Raw genomic sequence first — 22730 nt, forward strand, 5'->3', positions numbered from 1 at the left:
AGGCTGAGCAACGGTATGGTATGCAGGGGTGTATGGGGTGGACAAAGTTTTATACACCTGGCACACTGTAAGTAGCCGTCGCCGCATATGAAGTGGCGGTTCACCAGTCTCTGCACAGAGGCTTGGTATGGGGCTAGTTCGGAATGCCCCAGTGGCCAACCGAAGCCCTTCATGGTGCACAACGTCCAACATCCTTAAGTAAGAAGGCCTCGCAGACCCATACACCGTGCACCCATAATCGAGCTGAGATCGCACAAACGCCCTGTAAAACTGGAGCAGACAACTCCTGTCAGCTCCCCATGTACTGTGGCTAAGACATTTTAAAATACTTAAAGCCTTAAGTGACCGCAGTTTCAGGTCTTTAAGATGAGGTAACCACGTGAGCTTTGAGTCAAAAATGAGCCCCAGAAATCTCACCGTGTCTTTAAAAGTAAGAATAGTGTCCCTCATCCTCAACTCAGGAAAGGTTAAAATCGAATGAGAATGGTGAAAAAGAACACATACAGACTTCTCGGTGGAAAACTTAAAACCACTCTTCTGTGCCCAGTCATCCAAACGCCTAATCGTAAGTTGCAACTGATGAGTTGTTGTTGCAAGGCTTGAAGAAGAGCAAAACAAAGAGAAATCATCCACAAACAAAGAACACTGTACAGGACTTTCCACTATGGACGTAATGCTATTAATAGCGATGGCAAAGAGAGTCACACTTAAAACGCTACCCTGAGGGACACCGTTCTCCTGCGCAAAGCGATCAGACAGGACGTCACCAATTTGGTACCTAAAATATCGTGGCGAGAGGAAAGACTGAATAAAAAGAGGAAGACAACCACGAAAACCCCATTCGTGAAGCTGCTCCAGGATGAGACGCCTCCAAGTGGTATCGTAGGCCTTTTCGATGTCAAAAAATACACCTAGAAGGTGATGACGGCGTAGGAAAGCTTGTTGTATAGCTGCCTCCAGGAGGGCAAGGTTATCGAAGGTGGAACGAAACCTCCTGAACCCACACTGAAAGCGACTAAGGAGTTGCTGGGACCAGACAAGGTCCTCCCTATGCAACTAGTGAGGGCAACACTATGGTAGCTACTTGGGCTCGTGCGGTCTTTTCCAGGTTTTAAAAAAGGGATTAAAACAGCCTCACGCCACGCGCCAGGAAAGTGACCCGACGCCCAAATGGCATTAAAAAGTGCGAGGAGGATTTCTTTGTTGCGCATTGTGAGGTGCCATAGCATACTGTAATGGATCCTGTCGTGACCAGGGGATGTGTCAAAAGCTCCAGACAATGCAGAATCCAGCTCCCACATAGAAAATGGGCAGTTGTAAACTTCATGAGAAGTGGACTGGAAGTCCAGACGACATCTCTCAGCAACGGCTCTATGGCGCTGGAAACCTGGATCCTGACTGTTTGTTGCAGTAACTGTGGCAAAATACGCTGCCATAGTCTGGGCAATGTCTCGCGGATCCGTGTGGAGAGTGCCGTTATTCATTACAGCAGCTATGGGGCACCTCCCTCCTCTGCCAGAAATTCTCCGGATGGTCTCCCACACAATGGAACTGTTGGTGGAACGATTAATGGTGTTCAGGAACTGTTGCCATGACCTCTTCTTGCTCTCATGAATAATGCGGCGACATCTTGCCCTCGCCACCCAAAAGGCTGCAAGATTCTCAGCAGTCGGCCGACACTTGAACCGACGCAGAGCCGCACGCCTGGTCCTGATTGCAGAGCGGCATTCGGCACTCCACCAAGGCACAGGTGGCCTCTTCCTATGCCCTGTGGACTGTGGAATGGATGCTGCAGCGGCGTGGTGGACTGTTTCGGTAATATGATCCACCCACGCCTCACCATTCGCACAGTGTTCGAATTGGGCCAACTGGCTATAAAGTGTCCAGTCGGCTCCACTGAGCACCCATCGTGGTGGTCTCCTTTCGGGGCCCACGCCATCTGGCAGGTGAATCCAGATTGGGAAATGATCACTGCCGTGGAAGTCAGCGACCACTTCCCAGTGAGCACTGGCGGCAAGAGCTGGAGAGCAAAGCGAGAGATCAATGGCAGAGAACGACCCAGTCGCTGTGCAGAAATGAGTACTCTGTCCTCCATTGAGCAAGTAGGCACAGGATGACAGGAGAAGCCTCTCAACTGCTCTACCCCTGGGGCAGGTATGTGCAGAGCCCCAAAGCACATTGTGGGCATTAAAATCACCACAAATAATGAATGGCTGGGGGAGCTGTGTAAGAAGGTCGGTGAGGGCCGTGTCATCAAGTGCATCATGTGGGGGCAAGTAAAGCGAACATACAGTCAATGGATGACGCACGTGCACGGACACAGCGACGGCCTGTAAAGTCATCGTAAGTGAGAGAGGCGAGGAGTGGTAGTCCGTCCTGACGAAAATACCTACGCCTCCTCTAGCTCTCTCTCCACACAGGTCGTCCTTTTTGTGGAGCGTATAGCCTCGGATCTCAGGGGAGTATGGTGGATGGAAATAAGTCTCCTGGAGACATAGACACAGCGGTCTACCCTGAGATAGTAGACGAAGTTCCTCCACATGCGTCCTGAACCCTTGCAAGTTCCACTGAAGTATGGGAGCCATCTGTGATGGGGGTAGCACCTTCATCCTGTCTCTCCGACGGGGCAGGGAGACCGCAGCAGGTGGAGGGGCAAGTGTGGGGGCGAGATAATTGCCCCACACATACATCGTATTCCATCAACTCTGGGGAAGAGTCAGAGGAAGCCTCACGTAAAACAACATCCGCATGGTCAGATGGTTTACCACAGGATTTGACCTGCTGTTGCTGCTTTCTGTGGTTTGGTGGGCTTTGGGGGAGCTGATGTGGGAGTGGTAATTGGCGCACTGGGCTTTAAACAGCGCATTGGAGATGGGAAATAAGGCTGCACACTAAGGCGAAGGAAGCCAGCCTTAATATGTTCGGGAAGTTTTGTGCTACTGAAGGTCAGAATAAAAGAGTTGGATTTCACAAGATTGCCATCAACCCTCTTCATGATATTTTGAACATCAACGATACCTTCCGGAGCCCACTCATGTTGCAGTTCGTCTTTGGGAATGTCAACTAGATCCTGGCAAGTCACAACACCTTTGCTATAATTCAAGGTGCTGTGCAGTTCCGTGTCTATGGCATACTCCCCAAGGCATTTAGCAGCTTGCAGGTTAGTGGCTTGCTTGGAAGTGGAAGTTTCCACGAGCAAGGTCCCATTACGCAAACGCTTCACTGATTTTAAGGAGCCACAGATGCCCTCCAAACCCTTTTGTATATAGAAGGGCGAAATCTTCTCAAAACTACCCTCCTTACATTTTACAATGAGAAACACATGCTGATTACCAGAATGCATTCTGTTACCTAAGACTGGACTTGTCAAAGAAGTGCCGGAGTCAGGGGGACTGACTGCACGAGCCCTCTTAAGAGACTGGGTGCGAGAACCTTCCAGCGGCCCACCCTTTCCGCTGGGAGGAAGAAAAGAGGATTTCGAAGGATCCATCTCGGTCCCACGAGCAGCTAGGGAACTAGAAGTCCACCTAGACAGAGCCCCGCGTGCCTAGGTAAGCCTTATACGACTGAGGTGCGGCAGGTTCCCCAGAGGTTCCCCGCTAGTGACTGTTCCACCTCAACAGCCATGCATCTCATCAGCACGAAGCACACCTTGAGATTGAGGGGTTGTTTATAGAGGTTTATTCCATCCTGACGATCCGGGCGGTCAAGCCAAGATCCCCACTCTCTGAGACACACAACTTTCCACTGACGCGCCGCACGGTGGTTGTTGAAGTATGCCCAGAGCTTACGGTGACAGAGGACTGGCGGCGCTTACCAGTCCCCAGCTAAGGAACCCCGTGGTCGCCAAGCCCGTACCCAGCAAATGAATGCTGAGCCCCTGGGGGCTGTATCACAGAAGAGTATTTCAGACATAAATCTCAGAAAGGTATTTGCCAAGAAAGTTATATGATTTCCCGTAGAAACTAAATTTGTTTTTAATTCATCAGCAATGCTCAGAAAATGATTGTTAAATACTGTACATATATCTGATTTATTAGTAACAGAAATATTTTTACTGTGAACTGACTTTATATCATCGACCTTTTTCTGCTGACCAGACACTTCCTTCACAACTGACCATATGGTTTTAATTTTATCCTCTGAATTAGCTATTCTATTTGCATACCACATATTCTTTGCCTTCCTAATAACATTTTTAAGCACCTTACAATACTGTTTGTAATGGGCTACTGTAGCTTGATTGTGACTACATCTAACATTTTGATACAATTCCCACTTTGTTCTACAAGATATCCTTATCCCACTAGTCAGCCACTCAGGCTGCCTATTACTGCTAGTATCCGATTTAGAACATCCTATTGGAAAGCAACTCTCAAAGAGCATGAGAAATGTGTTAAGGAAAGCATTGAATTTATCATCTATGTTATCGGCACTATAAACATCCAGCCACTGTGGTTCCTTGACAAGGTTTAAAAAACTCTCTATTGCTGTTGGATTAACTTTCCTACATAGTTTGTAATTAAATATTACATTGGTTTGAGTACAAAAGCCTTTTAGTGTTAAAATTTGTACATCATGGTCTGAAAGGCCATTCACTCTTTTACTAATAGAATGCCCATCTAGTAATGAAGAATGAATAAAAATATTGTCTATGGCTGTGCTACTGTTCCCCTGCATCCTAGTTGGAAAAAAACACAGTCTGCATCAGATCATATGAATTTAGGAAATCTACCAACATCCTCTTTCTTGCACCATCATACACAAAATTAATATTGAAGTCACCATGTATAATTAATTTCTGGTACTTCCTACAAAGTGAATCAAGAACCCTCTCTAGCTTGAGCAGAAATGCTCTGAAGTCAGAGTTAGGGGACCTACAAACAACAACAATTAGAAGTTTAGTTTCTCTAAATTCAACTGCCCCTGCACAACATTCAAATATCTGTTCAGTGCAGTGTCATGATACATCTATGGCCCACGAAGGCCTCAATAAGACATTAGTATATTTTGAGAGGGTGCTCATCAGTACAGATGCAACAGCCATGGGTGGCTAGGCTCTATGGTAAGGAGTTCTTGGTGTGGAATGGGTGGCAGCTGTCAAAGTGGAGGTATTACTAGTGGTTGGTAGGTTTGATATGAACAGAGATACTGTTGTAGCCATCTTTGAGGAGAATATCAACATCAAGAAAGGTGGCTTGTTGGGTTTAGCAAGACCAGGTGAAGCAAATGAGGGAGAAAGTGTTGAGGTTCCGCAGTAATGTGGATAAGGTGTCCTCACCCTCAATCCAGATCATGAAGGTAACATTAATGAATCTGAACCAGGTGAGGGGTTTGAGATTGTGGGTGTTTAAGAAGAATTTCTCTAGATGGCCATGAAGAGGTTGACATAGGATGGGCCATGTGGATGCCCATAGCTGTATACAGGATTTGTTTGGAGGTAATGCCCTCAAAGGAGAATTAATTGAGGGTGTGGATGTATTTGGTCATAGCAATTAGGTAGGAAGGAGGTTGTTGGTTTCGAATCCATCAGGTGTTGAGCAAAGTAGTGTTCAATAGTGGCAAGGCCATGGGCATTAGGGATGTTAGTGTAAAGGGAGGTGGCATCAATAGTGACAATCAGGGTACCACATGCTAAAGGAACAGGAACTGTGGAGAGTCAGTGGAGAAACTGTTTAGTATCTTTTGTATGGGAGGGTAGGCTGTGGGTAATAGACTGAAGATGTTGGTCTACAAGAGCAGAGGCTCTCTCAGTGGAGGTACAGTAACTGGCCACAATGGGATGTCCTGGGTGGTTGGGTTTGTGGACTTTAGGAAGCATGTAGAAGGAATGCTTGCAGGGAGTGGTAGAGGTGAGGAGAGAGATGGACTCCATGGAGAGATTCTGGGATGGGCCTAAGGATCTGAGGAGAGACTGGAGATCATGCTGGATTTCTGCAATGGGGTTACTGTGGAAGGGTTTTAAGGTGGATGAATCTGACAGCTGGCTGAGTCCTTCTGCCATGTAATCCTTGGGGTTCTACATCTATCTACATCTACAGCCATCCTCCACAAGCCACCTGACGGTGTGTGGTGGAGGGTACTTTGAGTACCTCTATCGGTTCTCTCTTTTATTCCATCTCGTATTGTTCATGGTAAGAAAGATTATCGCTATGCCTCTGTGTGGGCTCTAATTTCTCTGATTTTATCCTCATGGTCTCTTCGTGAGATATACGTAGGAGGGAGCAATATACTGCTTGACTCCTCGGTGAAGGTATGTTCTCAAAACTTCAACAAAAGCCGGTACCGAGCTACTGAGCGTCTCTCTTGCAGAGACCTCCACTGGAGTTTATCTATCATCTCTGTAACGCTTTCACGATTACTAAATGATCCTGTAATGAAGCGCGCTGCTCTCCATTGGATCTTCTCTATCTCTTCTATCAACCCTATCTGGTACAGATCCCACACCGGTGAGCAGTATTCAAGCAGTGGGCGAACAAGCGTACAACAATAGAGGAACCTTTGTGAGCAGATAGGATTATAAGGTCAGGATATATTTTTAGGTGGTGGATTGCAGTTCTTTCTGCGGCTGTAAGGTTGGTTTGCATGTTGAGGGATTTTGGGAATGATGGTGAGGTGAGGTTTGTTGTTAAGAAATTCTGGAAAATTAACAGGGGGTGATATGGGGGCAGTGGTGGTGGATCACAGTTGGATTGAGGAGTGAACTGAGTCAGGCAGGATTCAACATTGGTCTTTGGTTGAGTCTGATTGGTAGCATTGGTGGTGAATAAGTGTTTCCACCGTAGGGAGAGAAAGTCTTTAACAGTCCTGCATGATTGGGTCTGGGTCTGGGACTGAGGAAAGGTGAGGCCTTTGGAAAAGACTGAAACTTCTGTGGGGTCAAGTCTTTCAGAGGAAAGGTTCATGATTGTGTTTTGGATCTGTTTAGGTTATGGATTCTGTAATCCAGGGCAAGAGAGTTTTTGAGGGTGGGTAAATGTTGTAGGTCTGCGAGACAGGGTTTATCAGCTATGAGGGGACAAAGGGAAGGTTTGGAAGTTGTAGAGGAGGGGGATAGTGGCAGTCCAAGATTAGAGTAGGAAGTGAACACAGGGGAGAGTTTTTTGAGGTGGCATTGCGCATGTTGCTCTAGGTCCAAGAGTTTCAATGTGTGATATGGAATCCAGGAATTTGGGATTGCACAGCAGGAAAATTTTACGGATGGAGAGAAGGTATTGCAGGGAGGTCTGAGCCCGACTGATTCGGATTTGAAGGACTATGTTGGTGAGGATTAAGGATTGGCAGAATCTGAACAGATCGAAGTCCCTGTGGAAACAAGGGTGGCAGCCAGAGATGGGTAATTTGATGGCAAGGCCATTTGGGGGGATTCTACGAGGCAAGCAACAATGCAGAAACAGTACGTGGAACTGGGTTATGGCCAGGGATAAGGAAATTTTTCTATATTGACACAGATGTAAGGAGCAAGGGTCCATGGTGATGCACAAAACACATAAAAATATGTAAATAACATAGAATTATGGCTGAAAAAATTGCAAAAATACATCCAAACACATGGGGAAACTCAAGAAAAGGATGAAATGAATGAAGTAAGGGGAAACAAGATAAGATCTGAGGGAGGAGGCTGATAGTGAAAGGCAAAAACCAACTGATTTGGTGTGAAGACACAATGAGATCAAAGAAAAAAAAATAAAAAAGATTGTAATGTGGGTTGCAGGTCTGTGGATGGATAAGCGTGAAAAGGGGGATGGCAAATGTGACTAGTGTTGTTGATATTACAACCTTGAGTTTCCATTGTTTGATTTTGAATCAAATCTGCCCCATTTCTTTACTAGTGGATGACAGAGGAGGGGCTACAGCCCAGATAATATTTTTGCCTCTGAATATGTTGCTCACCAAATCAAGAAGCACACTGCAGAACCATTTCCAAGAACACAACACAGAGCTCTTACATGTACTGTGGAAGTAGTTGTTACATGAGAAGAAGTTGTATTCAGAAGACAGTTCAACTTCAGAAAAGCTCAGTGGGATCAATTTTCTCAGAAGTGGATGAAGAATCCAGGCCTGACCCAGAAAATTACAGAGACTTTTTGCAGCTAGTGAAGACCATTTCTCATAAAAACATTCCAAGATGATGTAGAACTGTTTAGTTACCTGGACTTGATAAAGACTTAAAAGTGCTTCTTAAGAGGTATGAACAGCTTTTCAAAAATCGTCCATTCTCAGAAGAGACAATAAAAACAGGAAAAACAACTTATCCAAGCCATACCAACACCACGAAAAGAAAAAAATTTAATCTCCTCGAACATTTGGATATGAAATGAAGTAGCTGACAAGCCTGGAAATTACTGAGAAACCTTAAGGTGATCCTACAGTTTCACCCCCATGAGTGAGCAAGATCACACCTGACCAAATAGCACACCAACTGCTGCTCAATGGCGAAACCACAAAACTTGAACAATGTGAAGAGGAGAATGATCATTTTGGCACTCCATTAATATATGAAAAACTGAGAACTGCTATTCATCGGATGAAAAATAACAAAGCTTTAAGCTTGGATGACATAAGATCAGAGCAAATAAAGAACTTTGGCCTTGTAACTATCAATTGGATCCTGAAAATGATGAACACTTGTGTTGCTAGAGTGATAATCCTAAAGATCTGGTGCCTGGTACAAGGCAAAAGTAATGGCACTGCTAAAACCAGGCAAAGAATCCAATAGCCCCAAAACTTCAGACCTGTATCACTTCTGTGCCATCTGTTTAATGTTCTGGAGATAATAGTTCTGAATCAAATTTCTGAGCCTGTCAACAAGAAGATAATTAAAGAATAGTCAGGTTTCAGACCAGAAAAATCAGGTACCAGTCAGATACTTAAATTAACCCAGCACATTGAAAAAGAGTATGAAAGAAAGCAGACAGCTGGAGTTGCCTTTATTAATCTTACAGCTGCTTATGACACCATGAATCATAAGAAACTAACAAAGACACTGCACAAAACAACTAAGGACTGCATTCTGACATAGTTTATTCATTTTCTGATGCAGAACAGATGGTTTTTTGACACTCTAACTAACAAAAAGAGTCAATGGATAATGCAGAAGAATGGTCTTTCCCAGGGAAGTTTGCTGGTTCCAATATCATATAACATATGTAACAATGATCGGCCACTCAACACTAGAACCCAGCCCTTTGTCTATGCAGATGACACTGCTGTTGCTTCTCAGGGAGTGACATGTAAAGAAGCAGAAGCCAATCTAACATCTACTCTTGAAGGACATGCCATCTCTACGAAAACCAACTGAAATCCAACCCAGATAAAAATCAAGTGTGTGCGTTTCACCTACAAGAAAGCAAGAAGAAATTGAACATCACCTAGAAAGGACACAATCTAAATCACTGTGCCAAGCCCCAATACTAGTATTAAAGTTGGATCATGCCTTAACCTACAAACAACAATCTATAGACACCAGACAGAAGGTATGCACCATAAACAACCTTATCCGCATAGTGCCAAACACCACAAGCAGAGCGCAGCCCAGTGTCCTCCACACATCCACACTTGCTCTGTGTTTCTGTGCTGTCGAGTGCACCACATCAGTCAGGAGAAACTCTGCACATGGTAACCAAGTTGATGTAGCTCTTCATGAGACAGGCCACATAGTCACAGCATACCTAAGACCCAGCATACCTAAGACCAAAACCTGTCAACAAGATATTTCCCTTCATGGTAGTAGCAACTCCAGATGTAAGAAGACAGGTAGTAGCGGAAATGAAGAGAAAAATCAAGAAGCAGATCCAAGGCATCCATTGTTCAGAATTCACGTCTATCCATCATGACTGAAATCCATAAGAAGCTTTCTACTTACAACTACACCAGTTCTGAGTTCAGCACAAGGCCACTGAGCTGAGCTGTGGAGAACAAAGTCTCCTGGAAGATTCTGGACAGCGAAAGAGAAGCTACTATCAGGCAGCCATCTCCAATATGGGACCTGGAAAACCCTCAACAAGTTGAGAACAGAGGTGACTAAGTGCAACACTAATTTGAAGAAGTGGAATATCGTTATGATGGGTGTTGTATATGTTGGGCAAGAAAGGGCTCTTGAACACTTGTTGGTCTGCAGTAACCTGAGTCAATCCTGTGACTTGAAAGATTTATTTGTAGTGAATAAAATGCAATTCTGGTTGCTTAACATTGGACTAATAAAGTGTGAAATTCTCTGTGATTAACATTAGGTTGTATTTTTTATTATATTGCATTTTAGTGTCCTTTGGACACAGATAAATAATGTTGTTGTTGTTGTGGTCTTCAGCCCTGAGACTGGTTTGATGCAGCTCTCCATGCTACTCTATCCGGTGCAAGCTTCTTCATCTCCCAGTACCTACTGCAGCCTACATCCTTCTGAATCTGCTTAGTGTATTCATCTCTTGGTCTCCCTCTACAATTTGTACCCTCCACGCTGCCCTCCAGTACTAAATTGGTGATCCCTTGATGCCTCAGAACATGTCCTACCAACTGATCCCTTCTTCTAGGCAAGTTGTACCACAAACTTCTCTTCTCCCCAATTCTATTCAATACCTCCTCATTAGTTATATGATCTACCCATCTAATCTTCAGCATTCTTCTGTAGCACCACATTTTGAAAGCTTCTATTCTCTTCTTGTCTAAACTATTTATCATCCATGTTTCACTTCCATACATGGCTACATTCCATACAAATACTTTCAGAAATGACTTCCTGACACTTAAATCAATACTCGATGTTAACAAATTTCTCTTCTTCAGAAACGCTTTCCTTGCCATTGCCAGTCTACATTTTATATCCTCTCTACTTCGACCATCATCAGCTATTTTGCTCCCCAAATAGCAAAACTCCTTTACTACTTTAAGTGTCTCATTTCCTAATCTAATTCCCTCAGCATCACCTGACTTAATTCGACTACATCCCATTATCCTCATTTTGCTTTCGTTGATGTTCATCATATACCCTGCTTTCAAGACACTGTCCATTCCATTCAACTGCTCTTCCAAGTCCTTTTCTGTCTCTGACAGAATTACAATGTCATCAGTGAACCTCAAAGTTTTTATTTCTTCTCCATGGATTTTAATACCTACTCCGAACTTTTCTTTTGATTCCTTTACTGCTTGCTCAATATACAGATTGAATAGCATCGAGGAGAGGCTACAACCCTGTCCCACTCCCTTCCCAACCACTGCTTCCCTTTCATGTCCCTCGACTCTTATAACTGCCATCTGCTTTCTGTACAAATTATAAATAGCCTTTCGCTCCCTGTATTTTACCCCTGCCACCTTCAGAATTTGAAAGAGGATATTCCAGTCAACATTGTCAAAAGCTTTCTCTAAGTCTACAAATGCTAGAAATGTAGGTTTGCCTTTCCTTAATCTTTCTTCTAAGATAAGTCGTAGGGTCAGTATTGCCTCACGTGTTCCAACATTTCTACGGAATCCAAACTGATCTCCCCATAGGTCGGCTTCTACCAGTTTTTCCATTCGTCTGTAAAGAATTCGTGTTAGTATTTTGCAGCTATGACTTATTAAACTGATAGTTCGGTAATTTTCACATCTGTCAATGCCTGCTTTCTTTGGGGTTGGAATTATTATATTCTTCTTGAAGTCTGGGGGAATTTTGCCTGTCTCATACATCTTGCTTACCAGATGGCAGAGTTTTGTCAGGACTGGCTCTCCCAAGGCTATCAGTAGCTCTAATGGAATGTTGTCTACTCCCGGGGCCTTGTTTCGACTCAGGTCTTTCAGTGCTCTGTCAAACTCTTCACGCAGTATCATATCTCCCATTTCATCTTCATTTACATCCTCTTCCATTTCCATTATATCGTCCTCAAGAACATTGCCCCTGTATAGACGCTCTATATACTCCTTCCACCTTTCTGCTTTCCCTTCTTTGCTTAGAACTGGGTTTCCATCTGAGCTCTTGATATTCATGCAAGTGGTTCTCTTTTCTCCAAAGGTCTCTTTAACTTTCCTGTAGGCAGTATCTATCTTACCCCTAGTGAGATAATCCTCTATATCCTTAAGTTTGTCCTCTAGCCATCCCTGCTTAGCCATTTTGCACTTCCTGTCGATCTCATTTTTGAGACGTTTGTATTCCTTTTTGCCTCCTTCATTTACTGCATTTTTGTATTTTCTCCTTTCATCAATTAATTTCAGTATCTCTTCTGTTACCCATGGATTTCTACTAGCCCTCGTCTTTTTACCTACTTGATCGTCTGCTGCCTTCACTATTTCATCCCTCAAAGCTACCCATTCTTCTTCTACTGAATTTCTTTCACCCATTCCTGTCAATTGTTCCCTTATGCTCTCCCTGAAACTCTGCACAACCTCTGGTTCTTTCAGTTTATCCAGGTCCCATCTCCTTAAATTACCACCTTTTTGCAGTTTCTTCAGTTTTAATCTACAGTTCATAACCAATAGATTGTGGTCAGAGTCCACATCTGCCCCTGGAAATGCCTTACAATTTAAAACCTGGATCCTAAATCTCTGTCTTACCATTATATAATCTATCTGAAACCTTCTAGTATCTCCAGGGTTCTTCCATGTATACAACCTTCTTTCATGATTCTTGAACCAAGTGTTAGCTATGATTAAGTTATGCTCTGCGCAAAATTCTACTAGGCGGCTTCCTCTTTCATTTCTTAGCCCCAATCCATATTCACCTACTACGTTTCCTTCTCTTCCTTTTCCTACTGTCAAATTCCAATCACCCATGACTATTAAATTTTCATCTCTCTTCACTACCTGAATAATTTCTTTTATCTCATCATACATTTCATCAATTTCTTCGTAATCTGCAGAGCTAGTTGTCATATAAACTTGTACTACTGTAGTGGACGTGGGCTTCATGTCTATCTTGGCCACAATAATGCATTCACTGTGCTGTTTGTAGTAGCTTACACGCACTCCTATTTTCCTATTCATTATTAAAGCTACTCCTGCATTACCCCTATCTGATTTTGTATTTATAACCCTGTATTCACCTGACCAAAAGTCTTGTTCCTCCTGCCACCGAACTTCACTAATTCCCATTATATCTAACTTTAACCTATCCATTTCCATTTTTAAATTTCTAACCCATCTGCCCTATTGAGGGATCTGACATTCCATGCTCCGATCCGTAGAACGCCAGTATTCTTTCTCCTGATAACGACATCCTCTTGAGTAGTCCCCACCCGGAGATCCGAATGGGGGACTATTTTACCTCCGGAATATTTTACCCAAGAGGACGCCACCATCATTTAATCATACAGTAAAGCTGCATGCCCTCGGGAAAAATGACGGCTGTAGTTTCCCCTTGCTTTCAGCCGTTCACAGTACCAGCACAGCAAGGCCATTTTGGTTAGTGTTACAAGGCCAGATTAGTCAATCATCCAGACTGTTACCCCTGCAACTACTGAAAAGGCTGCTGCCCCTCTTCAGGAACCACATGTTTGTCTGGCCTCTCAACAGATACCCCTCCATTGTGGTTGCACCTACAGTACGGCTATCTGTATCGCTGAGGCGTGCAAGCCTCCCCACCAACGGCAAGGTCCATGGTTCATGGGATGGGAGGGGGGGGTGGGGGGGGGGGGGGGAGGGGGTAGATAAATAAATAAATAAATTTACAGTCATCAGTACAAGTTTATGACATTACTTCACAAAGGTAGCTCTAATACAATTTAAAAATTCTATGAATTAATAACATTTCTGAACAAGAATGGCATGTAATTTTGTCTTCAGCAAATTTTCATAACCATGTACAAAAGAGTCTAGGAACAGAGTTTTAACCTACAATATGTTAACATGAAATTTTCTTTTTTTATAGTATCCTACCTTTTTTGAAAATTGTTCCTTCTAAATAATTCTGATTTTTTATGTATAAAGATAACACATGAAAAGAAAGCTTTGGCTGAAAGTGTCTGTGTGTCTTTTCCTTCTGTCTGTCTGCAACTCAACACATCATCTTTACGGTGAGCAGCAATCTATCTTACCCTTACACTATTGAAATAGTTAAAATATTTAAATTCTTAAATAGCACGTAGCAAAGGCTCAGATGAGGATGCTCCAGGTAAAATGATTGAAACCACAAGTGTAGAATATGGGAAACAATACCTCATATCTCATGCACATACTACAATAGCTCATTCACTCCAAAGATTATTCTGCCACAGAGCTGCACTCCTGATGCAGAGTGTTTTCTACATCAGCCAATATAATCACTGTTAAATAGTCACAAGTGAAACCGTAGGTGTAATATTACACATTATAAGGTGCCACTCTATACTATTTGTTAATTTATATTTGATTATTACTTGCTACGGTCTGGCTAGTTGGAAAATTAGGTGTTGGACTTTCATAAGTAGCAAGTTCTGAAGTGTGAACTCACTCTACAGGTATATGTAGTGATAACTAAAGTTCTGGTCACTGCCTACAATGCATGCCCTATTTATTTTCCCACACTGTTCTACAATTCAGTGCCTTCCAAAATAATATAAGAACACTTTTGTATGACTTAGTTAATTGATTTCAGTTTAATTTCAAGTATCACATACCTACTAGTACTGATTGCACTCACACTACAATTAGTCACTCATTTATCATGAGTGTATATGAGTTTACCATTGCTGATTTCTGACAGTATGGTGTCTTTTAATTATACACTACTGGCCATTAAAATTGCTACACCACGAAGATGATGAGCTACAGACGCGAAATTTAACCGACAGGAAGAAGATGCTGTGATATGCAAATGATTAGCTTTTCAGAGCATTCACACAAGGTTGGCGCCGGTGGCGACACCTACAACGTGCTGACATGAGGAAAGTTTCCAACCGATTTCTCATATACAAACAGCAGTTGACTGGCAATGCCTGGTGAAATGTTGTTGTGATGCCTCGTGTAAGGAGGATAAATGTGTAACATCACATTTCCGACTTTGATAAAGGTCGGATTGTAGCCTATTGCAATTGCGGTTTATTGTATCGCAACATTGCTGCTCGCATTGGTCAAGATCCAATGACTGTTAGCACAATATGGAATCGGTGGGTTCAGGAAGGTAATACGGAATGCCGTGCTGGATCCCAACAGCCTCGTATCACTAGCAGACGAGATGACAGGCATCTTATCTGCATGGCTGTAACGGATCATGCAGCCACGTCTCAATCCCTGAGTCAACAGATAGGGACATTTGCAAGACAACAACCATCTGCATGAACAGTTCGACGACTTTTTCAGCAGCATGGACTATCAGCTCAGAGACCATGGCTGCGGTTACCATTGACGCTGCATCACAGACAAAGGCGTCTGCGATGGTGTACTCAACGACAAACCTGGGTGCACGAATGGCGAAACATCATTTTTTCAGATGACTCCAGATCCTGTTTACAGCATCATGATGGTTGCATCTGTGTTTGGCAACATCATGGTGAACGCACATTGGAAGCATGTATTCGTCATCGCCATACTGGCATATCACCTGGCGTGATGGTATGGGGTGCCATTGGTTACACATTTCGGTCACCTCTTGTTCGCATTGACGGCACTTTGAACAGTTGACGTTACATTTCAGATGTGTTAAGACCTGTGGTTCTACCCTTCATTCGATACTTGCAAAACCCTACATTTCAGCAGGATAATGCACGAATGCATGTTGCAGGTCCTGTACGGGCCTTTCTGGATACAGAAAATGTTTGACTGCTGCCCTGGCCAGCACATTCTCCAGATCTCTCACCAACTGAAAACGTCTGGTCAATGGTGGCCGAGCAACTGGCTCGTCACAATACGACAGCCACTACTCATGTGATGAACTGTGGTATCGTGTTGAAGCTGCATGGGCAGCTGTACCTGTACACGCCATCCAAGCTCTGTTTAACTCAATGCCCAGGTGTATCAAGGCCGTTATTACAGCCAGAGGTGGTTGTTCTGGGTACTGATTTCTCAAGATCTATGCACCCAAATTGCATGAAAACGTGTTCACATGTCAGTTCTAGTATAATATATTTGTCTGATGAATACCCGTTTATCATCTGCATTTCTTCTTGGTGTAGCAATTTTAATGGCCAGTAGTGTATAACAACTCTCCCAGTACAAAATTAATCCTGTGCTGCACAATTATTACTTTAACCATGATGAATTTTTTCAAATGCATACACGTCCTGCTCGCACAATAGGTTTGGCATGGCTTCCTCACTCCTTTGTGCCAAACTATTTCCAGGTGCCAACTTGCCCTTCTAGAACTGTTGGACATCCCCATCAATGATGCCACTGTGCTATACCAAAAAAGCTTAAGAGTAGCTTCAACCTGTAAAGTACAGGATCAATACCTATACCCTAACAACATAGTTCTCATAATGATGTTTGTATTAATAATATCCTATTTATTCTAATGGCATTCCCCCAAATGATTGTTCTACATCTTACAACAAATTCAAAGCAGTTGCATATGACACTTACATATGACAGTACTGTCACTACAAAAACAATAGTGCTTAATACCTTTGCCAACTAGCTTATGTGAGAAGCCTGTGACAGTTTTTTTTTTTTTTTTTCCACCAATATCCTTAGCAATTTGACAGTATCTGCTCCAGTAAGTTCCTGATTTTTATGGAAGTTATTTGATTTTGATTGTTTAGTTTTAATCTGTGTTAATTGGGTCTTTGTCACGTTTAATTTTAATCCATTTAGAAGCAACTAATTTTCTATGGTTACTAGGCTACCAATGCCTCTTCAAGGAAGTTGTTTTGTGATTTCAGTTTCATGAATACAGAGTTGTCATCAGCAAAAAATGTTACATTTAGAGAAAATCATTCATATAAAATTAAAAAAAAACATCACTGGGCTTAAAATGATACCTTGTGGGAATCCCTATTAAATAATTTTCCAGTTAGAGAAACAAATTGCCATACCTAATGGTACAACAAACCTTTGCTTTATCTCTCTTAAATGCACTTTTAACCATTTCATAGCACTGCCATTCATTCCATATCTTTCTCATTCATGGAGTAATCAGGAGTGGTTTACTACCATTACACAAAATTCCTGTGGCTTATTGGGACTAGTCCAAAGATAAGGAAATTCTCTCATCAGATTTGTTTACAGCACATTTTGTAAAATGAATTATCTACACACATAGTTGCAGTAGGAATATCATTCAAGATATTTGTGATAAATGGTGTCACATCTTGTGTTTTGCACTTTTATCCAATAAATCATTTAGTAATCATCTCTGTCCTCAAATCTGAACTGCCTACACATAAAGCTGCATGAAAATATGTTGCAATGTTCACAGAAGGCTACACCATTCTACATGAATTACGGAATGCCTCACCATGCTACTACCCACAGAACTTGTGTTTTGCACATTCTATATAGCAAGCTGTAGCCTCTTTATCATTTTCCTGATATAGGTCACTACCGAATCCATCTTGTGTGTCTCACAATGTCCATATTTATCCCCGTATTCTTAGCTTTGTCTTATCTATAAGATGAACAAATACAAAAATCCCACTACTGTATGCAATAATTACATTTCTGCACTGTTTCTAAATTGATCCACTTTGCTCCTATAAACTCAAGTGTTGGACTTCACTATGTCTTTCATGTCTCCTATTTTGTGACAGTCTTTTTGTTGCGCTTAGCCTGTGACTCAGCATCTCTGCTACATGATGAGTAGCAACTACCCTTTTCATAATACTGTTACATTCCAGCCTGGATTTTCCATTGTTTGACTTTGTCTCCATTTTGGTCTATTATTCTCAAGTTGTGAACCCGACATTTCCCTTATTCATTTCTCTGCCCCCCCCCCCCTCCCCCCCCCCCTCGTCCCACATGTTCATAACACCACAGACTGCATGATACTATTCTTATTTAAACACTTACAGATGAACATCATGATCCCCACCCCTGCAACCCACCTAAAAATATAGAGAGCAAGAAACTAACATGTAATCAATGTGTCCTTACCTTCAAGGCCAATGGGCGTCCAATTTCTGGCGTTTTTGAGAGAGAGTTTTCATGAATTGGCTGGGTAAATGCTGGCCAGGGTGTTTCATGTTCATACTTTGATAGACTTGTGAAAAGTTCATACCCACATTCTGAGCAAACATAAGTTCCTGTGCAACAAAAAGTATTTAGAAAACATTAGGATTCTAGCATTTGAGAAACAATCAATCATGAAAAAGTCCTAACCTTCAAATAAAATTATAAGCTCAAGGAATTAAATTTAATAATAAAATCAAATCTTATATGAGAGAATTTTTATGACAAATACTATAAGAATTGACAAAATGTAAGACTGACTGATTTCATTGTCTACTCATGCTTTACGTTATTTGCTGGACTGGAAATGGATCACTGCCTCTGTGTACTTCCTACACCATGTTTGCCCATACTAAAACACAAAATGTTGATACCTCCTTATCTGGTGCTTTAAAACTATTTCATAGTTGACTACCACTTCAATAAAAGGTCTTACTGTCTTTCCTTCAGGGACTAAAGTAGACAAAAGTCAAAAAGATTGAGATTATGTTTAATGATGCAAAATATTTTTCACTCAATTTTTGACTTAAGGGCATAATGTGGGCAACACTTGTCCTGATAAATTTTTAACTGGTTGGACTGTGAGTTTTTGATGGTATGTTATGAATAATTATACAAGAGAACAACATGGATTTTCTTCTATAATTCAGCTGATAAGGTCATGGTACCTTCTTTTTTATGCAATGTAGTTGTTGCATCAAACCAGACTTCCAGTGTTATATAAGGCTCCTGTAATGGGAATCCAGAGTATAAATAGTACTCTTATAAATATTTCCTTTCTAGCTGAGAAATATTATCATCCCCATCATCATCTTCATCTCTCATGTGTTGTGTTATGAAACAAGCCTTTATGCTACCTTCTTTTACCACTAACGAAGCGATTGATACCACACCATTTTTCTTCACATTATGACTACTTTTCCAAATTTAGACCAAATCAGGTACACAAACAAACACAAAAATCTTTATCAGTGGAAGGAGATATAATCCACACCATAAATAAACCAATTTTATCACATAATAGAAAAATGCCATACCTCTGTAAAATAATCTCTCTACAGTTTTAGTAATTATGTTCAAAGGAAAAGTAGAATGTGTTATAAATTTATTTAAATGTTTCTTAGTGCACAAAAACTAAAGACATTTTGCATAACTGCATTTATATTTCTAAATCACATCTACTACTCATCAATTCAAATATTGATTAGAGACCAAATTTGACTAGCTTAATTAAAGATGTCAAAATGCCAATTCTTCTTATGTTTTCAGTTATTTGCTTTACTATAAAACTAAATACAACTAACCAAACAAGCATGTAATTTCAAGAAGCAAAGTTATTAAAACAAAACAGTTGAATTGAATAGTAAATGTGGTGTTACCCTCATATCGGAAAGTATCCATTTCTGTGTACAATGAGAGGGAAAATGCTTTGTCAGTTGGTTAGAGAGAGACATCAGTGCTGGAAGTTAGTAGTTTTTATAAATTGTGATTGATATTAGCAGCATTGATGCGATAACATGGCTTCTGGAAATAAACAAATGGAAAGCATCTTGTGTCCAGTTTAATAATTAAATGACCCACTACCCAACTTTTGAAAACAGCTGGAGAAACCAGAAGCAGATCAGCACACCAACCAGATAAGTACCAGAATTCAAATTCTTAAATTGAATGTATTCCTTTCGCCACATAACTTCAAACACTGACACGTAAACAGGTGTACCGTCATTGCTGTCAGAAGAGCTATCCAGCAATCTAATACTTTTTATACATGAGAGCGGTTTACAGGTGGAACAACTTTTATCTTTTTTACATATTTGATAATCCAGCAATTTGTGCACTTTACTTGTTTCACTTCCTTTTCTGTTCCTTATAGTATCATCATAGTTCCACAAAAATTATCTCATCATCTCAAAAGCTATTAAGCAACTCACAGCATATGTCAATTTGCACAACTTTTTGTTTGTGTTCTAACAGGTATGGCATTCACTTGATAATAGCAAGAGTGATGCGATGTTAATCATGTCCTGCTGTGAAAACAGTGTCTCAGTAAGTTCATGACACCACAATATGTTTATTTATGTGATGCTGTTCACTGAGCATAGAACAACATCAGGTTTACTGAAGTTGACTTTTGAGAAAATGAGGCTGAACTGGTTATTTTTCCTAGCATTGAGATAGCAAGTAATGGGTTGCACTGTGGACTCACCAGTGCTGTAAAGACCAATGGTGACCACTCTCATCTACATGTGGCTGCCCACACCAGCTGACTCTGTTGCTATCATTTTTCGTACACTTGAGGTATTTGTGGTACACAGTGGCTTACAGATAGCCAGTACCCATATGACCTAAAAAATGGAGTGTCCCAGATATTGGATATCCATTATCTGTATGTGATCAAACACACTGGTAGATGAGCTCGTCTATCACACTGACACCCAATACAAGATCTGATGTCATATCAATCACACAAAACCATTCAACACAGCTGAAGAATTACTACAACTTTCCTACAGAGCAGATAGCTGTTGTACGACTGAATTGAATTGAACTGTATTGAACTTTTATTCTTACGCAGACCTAAAAGGTTATCTGAGGTATTACAAGCAGTATTTAAAAGATGGGTTGTTAAAAATCTTAGTTGCACTAAGCACCATCAGGTATAGTAGTTATGGCACTTCCACATTGCAAGGTGCAAACAGAGAATAAGCAATATTATGAAACCACCTGGATATTTATAGATCTACAGTCATGGATAAATCAGCATACAACTGGTACATAGGGCTAACAGGTCAATGAATATGTCATCACTTGCATACACAAAACGAAAAATAAAAATCATTGTGTCACCAGATAATTTTCATGAATGTCATAGCCATACAGAGCCAAAAATATTTCCACAATGCATATTTTATATTCTTTCCACTTTCCCTGCCTACAGCATAATTTTCATCACATTTCACAACCCATCATCACGCAGTTTCTGGTATCTCCCACAAATAATTCTTATGGCATTTCTGCTCCACAGCTATCTAAACAATCTTGCCTAAATACCCCAGAGGTGTGTACACTGGAATACACATCTCAACAATTTCTAAATGACCCATAAACCATGGATTATAGACAAGCCAAAATCAAACAATGGAAACTCTAGGTTGGAATATCAACAATACAAGGAAAAACATAGATTGCTACTCACTGTAAAGATGACACACTTAGTTGCAGACAAGCACAACAAAAAGATTGTTACACATTTAGCTCTTGCCCAAAGCCTTCCTTGGAAAAGGAAACACACACACACACACACACACACACACACACACACACACACACACACACAGATTCATTCACAAAAGCAAGCACACCTCAAACACACATGACTGTCATTTCTGGTAGCTCATCATCCCTTGTAACAGCAGCAAGAAAGTACGCATCAATTCTCCACCCTGGGAGAAGTTAGTAGTTCAGATTATTGCCTTTTGAACTCAACGTAAGTGCAGGTGTATTTATCACAGCCCTGGATGCTAACCTGTGACCTGAAACTTCAGGCCAAGTAATGTTGTTCGTTGATGAATTATTAATAGCATCTTGGACATGGGACAACACAATGCATTGTTGTAGGAAGTGTTAGAGAGATTTTTAGAGGCAGAAATAACAACAAACCTCAAAAAGTCAAAGTTTGGACACCAACAAATAAAATTTGTTGTTCACTTAATTATGTCGACTGGAACCCTACCTGGCAGTGTTCTTAGGAGAATCAGGAATTTTCCAGCTCTTACTTAAAAACCTGTTGAGAAAGAATGTATCTTGGCAGTGGTCTCAGGACTGTCAACTTGCTGTTGATGGAATCAAATTGAAATTTGTGAATTCAGAAATATTGCACATCTGGACATATCACTTGAATTTTGTTGTTAACAGAGGACATAAAAGGAATAATGAGATTTTGTACAGCTGCAGTTTCATTCAGACTGCTAATGGGCTATCACCATGAATCTAGAAGTGCTTGCAGTTGTGTGGTCCTCAACAAAGTTGCACTATTACTTAGCAGGAACACTACAAAAGTCAATTGTGACCATCAGGCACTAAGCTTCCTGCAAATGTGTGAACTATTGCATCTGAGACTTGGAAGATGATCATTAATTCTACAGGAATATGATTCTGAGGTTGCTTACATGAAAGGAAAAGATAACATCATAGATGATGCCCTCTCACTATTACCAGAAGGATTGAGTCAAACTGCAAAAGTTGAAGAGCAATTGTTTGGATTTAATACATTACTCAAGAATATCAACATTCATAGGAAATATTATTTGAAACTGTGCTGAAGTATTTTGAGGTTACAATATGCTGATCCTCACTGACAAAATGTTACAGAAAAATCACTATACATGATGTGCCTGGAGGCACTGTGGAGTGATAAAATGAGCAAACAAGATCAGTGGTTATTGTCATGTTCTGAATCTAAGGAGAAACATACAAAAATTAATGAAAACCTGTAGTCTTTGTTGAAAGGTCAAACTTTCTAACCAACAATGTAAAAGATGCATTGCATTTGATTTTACATAGAAAACCATTACAAATTCTCCCTGTTGACACGTTTGGTCCATTGCCTCAGGCAAGAGCAGGTGTGAAGTATATAGTGGATTCCCATGACCTTCTCACCAAGTGACAAGGAAGCCCATAATCAA

At 41.2% G+C, this 22730-nt stretch overlaps 1 long non-coding RNA gene across 1 annotated transcript in view; it reads right to left on the bottom strand.

Annotated features, from left to right (window-relative positions):
- LOC124777830 overlaps window positions 1-22730 on the bottom strand; it is a 105524-nt gene that overhangs the window by 29868 nt on the left and 52926 nt on the right. Inside the window, exon 3 of the long non-coding RNA XR_007015785.1 lies at window positions 17971-18119. This is a non-coding gene — a long non-coding RNA (uncharacterized LOC124777830). The remainder of the gene's footprint in view (window positions 1-17970; window positions 18120-22730) is intronic.

This window comes from Schistocerca piceifrons, chromosome 2, assembly GCF_021461385.2.
Source record: "Schistocerca piceifrons isolate TAMUIC-IGC-003096 chromosome 2, iqSchPice1.1, whole genome shotgun sequence".
Classification (NCBI taxonomy): Eukaryota; Metazoa; Arthropoda; class Insecta; order Orthoptera; family Acrididae; genus Schistocerca; species Schistocerca piceifrons.